This window comes from Leuciscus leuciscus (genome assembly GCF_965113295.1).
Source record: "Leuciscus leuciscus genome assembly, chromosome: 1".
Taxonomy (NCBI): Eukaryota; Metazoa; Chordata; class Actinopteri; order Cypriniformes; family Leuciscidae; genus Leuciscus; species Leuciscus leuciscus.
In genome coordinates, this window is record NC_138725.1 from 67,761,270 (window position 1) to 67,772,886 (window position 11,617).

At 37.7% G+C, this 11,617-nt stretch overlaps 2 long non-coding RNA genes across 3 annotated transcripts; both read right to left on the minus strand.

Annotated features, from left to right (window-relative positions):
• On the minus strand, positions 1 to 6,593 carry LOC309512765. Its single transcript, XR_014211179.1, has 2 exons — positions 833 to 6,593; positions 1 to 663 (listed from the first exon to the last, which is right to left on the minus strand). It is a non-coding gene; the product is annotated as an uncharacterized lncRNA (long non-coding RNA).
• Positions 6,594 to 6,987: 394 nt separating this feature from the next.
• Positions 6,988 to 10,203, minus strand: LOC309508826. Of its 2 annotated transcripts, none has more exons than XR_014209721.1 (3): positions 9,987 to 10,203; positions 8,692 to 8,888; positions 6,988 to 8,495 (listed from the first exon to the last, which is right to left on the minus strand). It is a non-coding gene; the product is annotated as an uncharacterized lncRNA (long non-coding RNA). The 2 variants fall into 2 exon arrangements; XR_014209722.1 differs by having other exon boundaries at positions 8,692 to 8,894.
• Positions 10,204 to 11,617: the final 1,414 nt, after the last annotated feature.

Below are 11,617 nucleotides of genomic sequence, written 5' to 3' on the forward strand. Positions count from 1 at the left end.
TCAAAGGTTAACAAAGATCAGCTTTATTTCTTGCAAGAAATTGGCATTCACATACAGAGAGCATCTGCTATGAGAAGGCCAAGGGTTAGTTCCCTTGCCGAGGTTATATACCCCTAACACATCCTGGGTAGGCTTCAGCTGTCTCAAAAGATCGCTTACCTTAAAAGGAAACATCTTGTTCAAGATCTTTTGTCTGGCATAAATTATATCTAGACAGAACAATACCATGCCTACTACAAGTTCCTGTTTTTAGCTGCTGCTCAAATTCACACCTTTTGTCTATCTTTATTTCGATCAACGCTGCACACATACTTTTCACACTTGGAGCACACAAAAGGACACTTGAAGTACAAAAGGTCATTTGAAGTACACTCTGTGCTACTCAGTCTCCTATAACTCAGAACATTTTGTCCCTGCAAGCTTGTATTAACTTATGCTTTTCTAACACTTGATTACATATCTTTAATAACGTGCTTTAGCTTATATGATTATATTTCTTTAAATGCTTATGAGTAAAAATAAAGTAAAAGATGTTAATACAAGTTGTACACGTCTATAAGTAAAAACACATCTAAGAGTAAAAGAACACATCTAAATGTTAAATTTCTATCACATTCCACCCCTTGTTCATTCAAAGAACATACACAAAATTTGACATTTTTTCTCCATAATAATAGTAATTTACAACAAGTAAATTTTCTTAGTTTCTTAGTCAAACTCATGTTCGCTCTCGTTCTCGTATACCTCATCTTCAGGCACTGTAACCTCAACTTCATCTTCTTCCCAACATTCTAATTCTAGCAATCTAATTCTATTTAAAAAAAACAACAACTAATCATACCATAGTACATTGCCTTTTAACTTTGAATCAAGTTTCATTATCCTTTGGTAAATTTCGAATCACATTGATCTATTAGGCCTTTAACAGGCTGATACTGCTGATTAACCATTTTTCTTGACCTTATTTTGCTAGCTTTTATTTCAAGTAGGCGATTGTTTTACTTAGTCAGATCTATTTAAGGATCTGTGTAATAAAATCTAACCAAAAAGTTCTAGAATACTTTCATTTTTATCCTTAACACAAATATCAATAACTGTATTATCTTGTTTCAAACAATGTCATTAATTTTAAAATTAACTCAGCTCAACCCAGCTCCTGCCATGATAATAGCCTTAGCTGCTGACATGTCATTAATCAATCGCTATAGAAACCTACCCAATTATCTATTCGGACCTAGTCCAGCAAAGTTACTTATCCTCCCTTATTAGAGAACAATTATTACCACTATTAATTTTTTAGCATCTATGATATCTGAATTAGGGTTCTAAAACCCTCAAGTTTCTTCAAAAATAGTCCCTAGATTATTTATTATCTTTACAGTAATGACCCTATTTAATGTCCCTATATTCTACAGAATTAAGACATTTTCCCTCTTCTTAATTTACGAGTACCTGAAATATTTTCAAATGAATCAGTAATTGTTCAAATCATGAGATCTAAATACTCAAGTCCTACAGTATAGTTTGATTAAAACAAATAAAACATCAATAAACATCACACAAAATTAATTCTTATACTAAGCTTAAAGCATTAGTTGGTCCACATCTTCCTCCAGCTGTGTTGATCATCTCGTTGCCCCATGGACGTTCCATCTTCACCAGGGTGATTCTTTGCGAAACGTTGCAATGGGCTTATCCCACGTTGGCAAGGGAGGAAAAGTTACTAGCACTTCCTTGATCCCCCACTTGACGCTGTGCGTTGTCGTTGGTGTCGGCGTTTGGGGTTGCTGAGGGCTGGTTGGCGTTTGGCTCAAGCTGGTTGGTGTAGTCTAAGGTGAGAAGCTTGGACGGAGGTGTCACACACTGCAACCTTGCTGATAGTTGCAAGATTTTCCCTCAGAACACAACCGCAGTCCACTGGACCTTGTTTGTGGAGTGAACCATAAGAACAACCTGTGAATGGAGACCTTAAGTATTTTTGTTAGTGACAACATGTATCATGTCGCCAGACTCATCTGCTTGTCTGGCCGGTCGTCCTTTTTTCCGATGAGACCTGTAAAATTTCATGTTAAACAGTAACAAGACAATATTTTATACATTTGGAACAGAATCAGTTCTGTTCGATGAGATCCATCATGACATCCTGTAAAAAGTAAAACGTTAAGTATTGGGTGGACAGGGCAAGCTAGCTTGCTCTCTTCCTTCCCAAAGTTATACACTGTACGTGTGTGGCATTGTTTATTTCTACCACAACAATAACCCAGCTCAGGATAGTTAGTCAAAATCATCCATGGTTGTTATTTTATTGGGAATATTTTCTTCCCTGTTGGGTCATATTTTACCCTGTGTAGATACAGCTGTTTTGATTGACATCATTTATGTCTCTCAACACCATAATTCACACACCCACTTTCACACACTCCACACACCCCCCTCTCTGGCCAGAGATTCATTCATTCATTCATTCATTCTTGTCTGCCTTAGCAGTTTAGGAACTGAATGGGGAACATATATTAGGAGTGGAATACCACCAAATATGAACGGTAACAAAGTTCGACGACGACAGAAACTACTGAACGTAGACACACTGTGGCATTCCCCTTGCGACAGTGTCTGAACGTTACGATATCAATTCTCAGTTGTCCGATGCAGTCGTCATGTGATTGAGTTTAACACAGTGAACGTAAACCTAGCTTTTCAAAATCAAATAGATTAAACACTTTAAATAGAAATCGTATAGACCTACAATTGCAGTTGAGAGAATCCGTTTTAATTTCTCAAATGCAATTTGTCATTCTTTGCACAATTTCAATTTTCCACTTTTTGTTGTTGCTCATAAGCTATTTAAAAGAAGATTTGGAAATCTTCACACAATCTTTGATCCATGGACAAAAATAAAAAACATTTCTATCTCGCTGATGATGACAGCATGTGATTTCAAATGTTTATAATTAGAAAACATTGTTTCTATTGAATCTAGAAAATGACCTTTTAAATGAAATGGAGTGACCAATATTTTTGTCAAATCACAATTTATATTTAAAGTTGGTCACCCAATCTCATTCTCATATGCACAATGCACAAAAAAGTATCTTAGTTAAACATACAGTAAACCATTGACTCTTAGAATCTCATAGATCAAAACCATTTTCCCACACTGTCTCCCAGGGATAACGGGATACAAATTCTAGACGCCTTCATATAAAAAGTATAATATTTAAACACGTGCAATTCATATAGTACTATTTATTCATCACTTTAACAGTTCTGATTCCCTTAATATTTTCTCTTATAGTGACTGTTTGTAAAACCCTGTGCTCTCAGATGGCCACACATTTTGTCAGCCACCAATCTTTTAGTGAGTCACATTGTTTCACAAAAAGCCCCAATTCTCTCCACTCTGCAGTCTGTGGTTTAGCTAAAGAGATGTGAGGGACGGCCCCCTCCACATCATACAGTGATGCTTGGCTATCAGTCAATTCAACCTTCACAGCACACCATTTATCTGACCAAACTAATTCTGAAGTTTTCAGTTCCTCAATCTCTAGTTCAGACAATTTTTCAGCAAAAATTTCATCTGGCTCACTGCTAACATGACATGTGCAATGCAAATCACTTTCTTCCATGAAATCATGGTCAGGAGGCATCCTATTTGTGGCTTTGTTTTGCAGACCACACTGAGGAGTGCTCCATTCAAAAACATATAATGTTTCAGTTGGCATTCGCACCATGCTCATATCAGCAGTGAGGCCACTGTCATCACAATACAAGTTCAGCTTCAGTTTACACATCAAATCTCTTCCCAGAAGATTACAAGGACAGGTAGTAGTTACAAGAAAAGCATTAGAAAATGAGTGATCACCAATCTGACAAGACAAATCTGCTGTATATGGTTCCTTTACCAGATGCCCTGTGGCACTTCTGGAGGTTGCCCATTTTCCAGATAATACAATTAAATCAGGCAATTGTTCATTTTTAATTGCTGAGTTCTTCACTCCACTGTCAATTTAGAACTTAATTTTCCTACCCTCGATACTGATATCAATCATTGGTAATTTTGCAAATGCTTTATACATTCGTTCAGTATCAGCAAGCGAATTTTCTTCATTGCAAGAAACAGCAAGCATATTTTCTTCATTGCAAGGAGCAGAAAAAGAGATAAGATTAAACATATTTACCACCTGGGAGTCAGACCCTTCACCGTCGCTCCCCTCCCCCTCCTTCTTTCAATCTCCTTGTGGCTTTGGTGGCTGTTGGAATCCTCTGTTCTTTGGAGGATCCGGACAGTCATTTCTCCAGTGTCCTTTTCGCCCACAATTATAACAAACTTCAGGGTCCATTGCGGGTCGGTCACCCATTCCACGTCCTCTTCCACCCCATCTTCAGCAGAGCCAGTTGAGTGTCTTTGTCAATCTTTTTCTGTTTGTTCTTGGCTTGGTCTCTCAGCAGCTGTTGTTGATGCGTTGCGTGTCGTCGGATTTCTTCCAGACGCTTGACCTTTTTCCCTATTTCAGGGTCCAGACCGTCCAGAAAAAAACAATTTTCAGATATTCTTCATACGTACTTATCTTTGATTGTCTGGCCTGTGCTTCTCTTTGGGTTGGTGAACATTTACGAATTTTGCAGATGGAGGAGTGTAGTCTGGAGGAGCAAAGGGCAGGGTGATCGAACCTAGCAGGCTTCGATGTTCAGGGTGTCTTGGTGGTCTTGCTTGCAGACTCGTTCCCTCTTCTTCTTTGTCTTTGTCTTGATCTTGACCTCCCATTGCTCCTGGTTGTCTTTGTGGTTCATGGAGGGCCACTGTTGGTGGTGCTTGGTAGGGGGAGTAGGGAGCCAGACAGCGGTCGTCCTCACCCAGGCGGGTTTTCATGCATCTCATTTCCTCGGAAGAATTAGAAACAGAGCTTAGTAAAGTTTTTTCTGGCTTCCTCTTTCTGGCTTTGTCTCTCATTGCACTCTCTAATGGTTGCTAATGCTACATTTATCTGTTTTCTTTGTCTGGTAATTGCCTCATTTAACCATACATCTATAATTCGACCATCAAAGTCATAATTATATTTTCTTCCTTTCTTTTTGGACTTGTTTTTGTCCAATTTTCCTTTGTCTTTTGCAGATGGCTTACACTCAGACATTAAACAGACATTAAATCCGTACAATTTAACTGTGTTCCATTTTTCTTGGTCATGGAACAATAATTCCCTTTTGAGAAATCCACTGTCTCCAATTCTTTATCATTAACATTACCCATTTTTGCACTAATTTTACTCAACAGTATTTGTATTTGCGTATTTAAATTCTTCAGTATTTATATTTGCGTATTTAAATCCTTTCCCCGCGTGGTCACCACGCACTATATTCACTGTGTTAATTCTTTCCCCCAGCGTGGCCACCACGCCTGCCTAAATTCATCAATCTAGGACTTTCAAAATGCCCACATCCGTCGATGCTAGGTCTTTTTCCCAAACAAGTGCCTTCTTAAATGTTCGAAAATTACTATCAGGCTTATTTCAAACAGCACCTTGTCTGGACGTTTGAGAAATTACTATCAGGCTTATTCTCAAACTCTGGCCCTTCTGGGAAAACAATTAACACATGGCATTTGAGAAATTACTATCAGGCTTATTCTCAAACCCTGTTTGGAAATTACTTTCAGGCTTATTCCAAAACCCTGACCCTTTTAGGAAAAATACGCAAATAATTTTCTTATTTACCACGTAAATAATTTTCTCTCACCGTGCTTTTTGCAGCTTGGTTCTTTTATTCGGGATCGCGTCCACCTAGGCCTGCCGTGGTGTCCACAATTCTCCCGTCCCTTGCATTTTTAGCGTTGGGGTATCGGAGCCAGAGACTTCTTGTCTTTGGGATGTTCAATCAATTGCTTCGTCCACGGAGGTCATCAGCTTTGCGATTCCCAATCCTCGTCGCCATTTGTTGTGGAAATTCTTTTCTCAACTTTTCTCAATAATTGTAAGACAGTAGGATATCTCAAAGGTTAACAAAGATCAGCTTTATTTCTTGCAAGAAATTGGCATTCACATACAGAGAGCATCTGCTATGAGAAGGCCAAGGGTTAGTTCCCTTGCCGAGGTTATATACCCCTAACACATCCTGGGTAGGCTTCAGCTGTCTCAAAAGATCGCTTACCTTAAAAGGAAACATCTTGTTCAAGATCTTTTGTCTGGCATAAATTATATCTAGACAGAACAATACCATGCCTACTACAAGTTCCTGTTTTTAGCTGCTGCTCAAATTCACACCTTTTGTCTATCTTTATTTCGATCAACGCTGCACACATACTTTTCACACTTGGAGCACACAAAAGGACACTTGAAGTACAAAAGGTCATTTGAAGTACACTCTGTGCTACTCAGTCTCCTATAACTCAGAACATTTTGTCCCTGCAAGCTTGTATTAACTTATGCCTTTCTAACACTTGATTACATATCTTTAATAACGTGCTTTAGCTTATATGATTATATTTCTTTAAATGCTTATGAGTAAAAATAAAGTAAAAGATGTTAATACAAGTTGTACACGTCTATAAGTAAAAACACATCTAAGAGTAAAAGAACACATCTAAATGTTAAATTTCTATCACAGGGATCATAGAGTTCCTGACAGATTTCTCCTGACCTTTTGGTGACTTGGCGCTTCTTGCTTACAGTAACTGTTTGGGGGACAGGGGAGGGTTAAATGTGGTAAGAAAATTACTTGACTTAGAGTTTCATTTTGAGAAAAATCTTTGAAATTTTAAAAATATTGAGAGAACATAGGACTGTAGGAACATATGGTTGTGGGAACATAGAACCTAATTTTCAAAATTTTCAGTAAAAAAAAATTCTCAGAAATGTGGTAACATAGGGCCGTGGTAACATAGAGCTGTGGGAACAGAGGGATGACCCCAACTAGGGAGCTGGCACAAATCTCATCTGAGACTGCTTGTCTCTTAGCCCTTTCCCTTTCTCCTCCCTCTCTCATCTTATCCGTTTCATCGATCTGTTGAAGGTTCTGATTGCTGTGTGATCAGTTTTGACTCTTTGTGTAGTGCTTTCTAAATTACAACATTGTGTAGGCAATGATAAATGGATAATGTGTGTAAAGTTTTGCAGTGAAAGTTTAACAAATCTGACTCATGTGTCAAAACTGGGGAGTAGTGTTTATAGTTTGGGGAAAAGGGTGTGCTTTTTGATAAACGGTGTTGTGTTTTTGAAATTTGAGTTCAAATCCATAGTTATAGTGTTTCAGCAATCGAGAAAAACTGTAACATATACACCTAACAGATACACATTACTTATTATGATAGATCTTGTTTAATTACAAACAAGGTTGATTGTTTGAAAATAAGTAAAAAGACATGCATTAAAGTAATTAATTAATAATGCAGTTTGATGTTAAACAGAGTTTAAACTGTTAAACAGTTTATCTGTAAACAAGATTCCACAGTGTGATGTTTTTTTTAATCAACTATACAAATACAAAATATTGTTTTTCAATAAAGTATGAAAAAGTAAAAACAAAATATTCATCTTTTGTCTTTCACAACAATACCAGTAAAAATACACCAAATGCATATTTGTCAAACAAGCCATAAGGCTGTATTTAAAAACATTGGAATGTGAGGTTATTAAGTTTACTTGCAAAAAGCTCCAGCAGAACAAAGAATTAAGTCATCTGTCAACTGTAATAATATACAATATAAATTATAATCGTAAAATAAAAAACGGTGTATTTTTCTGTTACATACTATAATGCATCTTTGCAGTAATATAAAGTTACACAAGTTATATACACTCAATTAAGTAGTGATCCATATAGGCAGCCTCCTCTGGGGAAAAACAAAATGTCATAGACTGACACAGACACTGCTGCTGCACCACAGAATAAGTGAATATTGAGAAATGCAATCAAGAATGAGTTTTTACATTAAGGCCTAAATGTGATGATAGAGGAATTGTCATGAGGTCACCAAAGTCATCATGTGCTTACAAGATTTCATGGCAATCTGCCCAATTAGACAATATTCAATTTGACATTCTGGTCTAATGATTGTGCTACAGGGAATGTCATAAGGTCAACATGACATGATTCATTGCTCAGCAAATTACAGAAATCGGTTCATAACATTTGTTGTATGCAAGTCAAAAGTTTGGCCTAACGTTGGTGCAAAAGGAAAGGTCACAGGGTCACCACAATTAAGGGGAGTCTCTCTTAAAAGAGTATACACTACCCTAATATCATATGAGCCCAGTAATTACATCTGGTAATATCATACATGCAAAGTTTACATTTTTGGATAAGATTGGTGCACCTATACTGAGAGGTTTGTGCATTTTCAATGAACTGTGCAATGTGCTTACTAAATTGCTTGGAAAATCTAAAGACACAGTTTGAATTTTTAACAAGATTTTGATGTGGTTAATCAATCAGCATACTAATAATACACAGATATAGGGCAAGTCCATTTCCTTCAACATAGTCCTTCGTGCAGCTTCCATCTGGGGAAATACAGAAAAACAAAAAAGCAAGAATTAGGATAAGAGGGTGAATTTCAGCTGTTTTAGAATAAGTAAGGTGTGTAAAGCATTAATAAAACACACAAATAAATTATTAAGAATAACAGTAACAGGGGGTTATTCCAAAAAACAAACAAACAAACAAACATAATAATAATAATAATAATAAATAAATTACCTAAATTGTGTTTTCCTCTTCATCCTCACTGGTGTCTGGACTACTGAGGCCACTTTGATCTTCCTCTTCAACATGTAGAAGGACAGAGGCCTCAGGACCTAAGGCAGTCTTGTACTGTTGGAGGACCACTTGGAACCTTTCTGACACCTCTGACAGTCTTCTTCTCAAGAGACAGCAAAGTCCCTCATTTCCCTGGTCTACGTCTCAAAATACAAACGAGATTACATTAAAGACAAACTATATTAAAGGTTGTATCAGTGATTTCAGGCCCAAACATAAAAGATCACATTCATCTAATCTTTCCTAATGATCCGCTAGCATAAGCAAGCCGTCAAAAAACGCGTCTCTGTAGGCAGCCTAGGCTCTGAGATCTGCACACAAAAACAATTGCACTCACCACCACTCAAAACCAAAACAAATAGTGTTCCAACCAATCACCGACAGGGGTGGGTGTTGTGAGGTTTTCGCGTGCAGCCGTCATAGGCAGCCTTGCACGAGCGCAAAACCTCACAACACCCGCCGTGATTGGTTTTGAGTGGTGGTGAGTGCAATTGTTTTTGTGTGCAGATCTCAGAGCCTAGGCTGCCTACAGAGACGCGTTTTTTGACGGCTTGCTTATGCTAGCGGATCATTAGGAAAGATTAGATGAATGTGATCTTTTATGTTTGGGCCAAATAACTTAAATGGAGTAAAAAGATATCACCAATTCAAATCTACATAGCAGGATAATTGGCATTTTTATGTGTATCGCTGACATGGGACCAGGCTAGCTTCTGTATAAAACAACTTAAGGCAACATGGCTCACTGAGGTGACTTTATGGAGGGAGGCCCAAAGCAGCATATATATGTCTGATAGCTGTTTTAAGTTAACAGTTTTCTTCTTCACTACAGTTGTGCTGAAGTAACACATTTTGTTACTTGCTGACCAGCAAGGTTTTCTATGTTGACTGGAGGAGATAATAATAAGATTAATCTTGATGTTATGCTAACCCCATGTAACACACCAGGACACAAATTCCAATGTTCAAATTCTTTTGTTCATTTCCGCTTTCCAGTAACAGACATAGTACAACAAATCTGCACATCTTTCAAGCAAATGTGAATCTGTATAGCCTTACTGACTTGTTACCATAGCTACAGTAACAACTTTAATCCCCATTTTTTATGTATATCCCAAAGGACCACGGCAAAGAGAGCCATAACCGTTCTACTCCATCCAAGTTCTGTGACTGATGTGTTTTTTTGTATGTTTTTTTTAAACACATTAGATGGACAGGGTTTTAATTAAACTTACCCTCCTCAGCCAACTTGTTCTTGAGAACCATTGCCAGGCTCTGCAACCACGTGCAGTGTTGTGCCATCTCCAACACCAAAACGCTTGTTTCCTCATGCGGTCGCCTTGTTAACATCACTTGGTCGTGCACTCGTTTCTTGATCGAAATGTTTGCTAAGAATCAATAACAGTTATATGTATACATGAGACAATCTTGCATAATCACTAAAACATTGACTTTTTTTTTTATCAATTGATACATAAGAAAACTGAAAATACACCATTAAACTAAATTAATATTACAACACTCAATATGTAACATGCATGCCTTAGTTCAGTATACTCTATAAAGCAGAACTGTAAATAAATTCCTGTGAAGCATCTTAAAACAGACATACCACTGCCATGAACCTCCCACGGCCATATTTGAGACACAGTACTCTCTCCAATTAGGGAATGCTCCACTACAGCTACGTCAATGGTTGTTGCCGATTCTAGTACAAGATCATTGTATTTCTGTTACTGTATCTCCTGAAGAATGAGTTTTTTGTCTTCTGCCAGCTTCCTTCGAAGGCGATGGCGAAACTCGCTGCTGTCTAGAAAGACATGAAGTACAGAGGCAGAGGTTTTTGACAGAACTCTTCAACAAGAAAAAAAATTATAGCACCAAAAAATTGAAAAGCAAAGCTGCAGTTATTGAAGTATGTGAATATTATAATGTAGACTGACATGGGAAACAAATTGTCCAGTGTGTAACATTTTGGGGGGAACTAAATTAAACTAAATTAATATTACAACACTCAATATGTAACATGCATGCCTTAGTTCAGTATACTCTATAAAGCAGAACTGTAAATAAATTCCTGTGAAGCATCTAAAAACAGACATACCACTGCCATGAACCTCCCACGGCCATATTTGAGACACAGTACTCTCTCCAATTTATTTTATTTAATTTGTTTAGATTGGCTATTGCTCATTTCGTTTGCGAGCGCTGTTGCGAGCAGCCTGAGCCTGCCTCAGTATTTCAAAAAAACATTTAGTCACTGTGGTTTAATAAATAAACATTGAACTAACTGTCTGTGTGATATGCTTGAAGTGTTTTATATCTATGGATTTTATTGTAGCCAAGTAAAGTATTAGCGTTGATTTGAGAGGCTAAATTGATCAAACATGTTTTACTCGCTGTTGGCTCGGCTTGCTTGGTCGTCATTTATTTTATTTTTTTTAATGCTCCAAACATTTGTCTAAATTAACTTAATAAAGAAATGAAAAGAAAAGAAACATAACGGACATATTTTAATGGCTGCAAATAGGGCAGGCTGCCGCTGTAAAAAAAAAAAAAAAAAAAAAAAAAACGGGCTCGGGTCGGACTCGGGCTGATAATTCTGATGAGCTGTCGGACACGGGTCGGGCTAGGGCCTGAGCGTCTCGGGCCAGGGCCGGGCTCGGGCCTAGATTTGAGGCCCGTGCAGGGCTCTATTCAGTGATATCATGTTTTGTTTTGAATTTGAGGTGGTCGAACGGATTAGTCGTGTGTTAACTTACCGAACTGTTACCCCACACACTCTGTATATAGTTTGCTGCTGCTCGTCTGACGGCTTAAACCCGTACCAAGTCCAAATAATGGATGTTGCACCGATCTTTTTCAC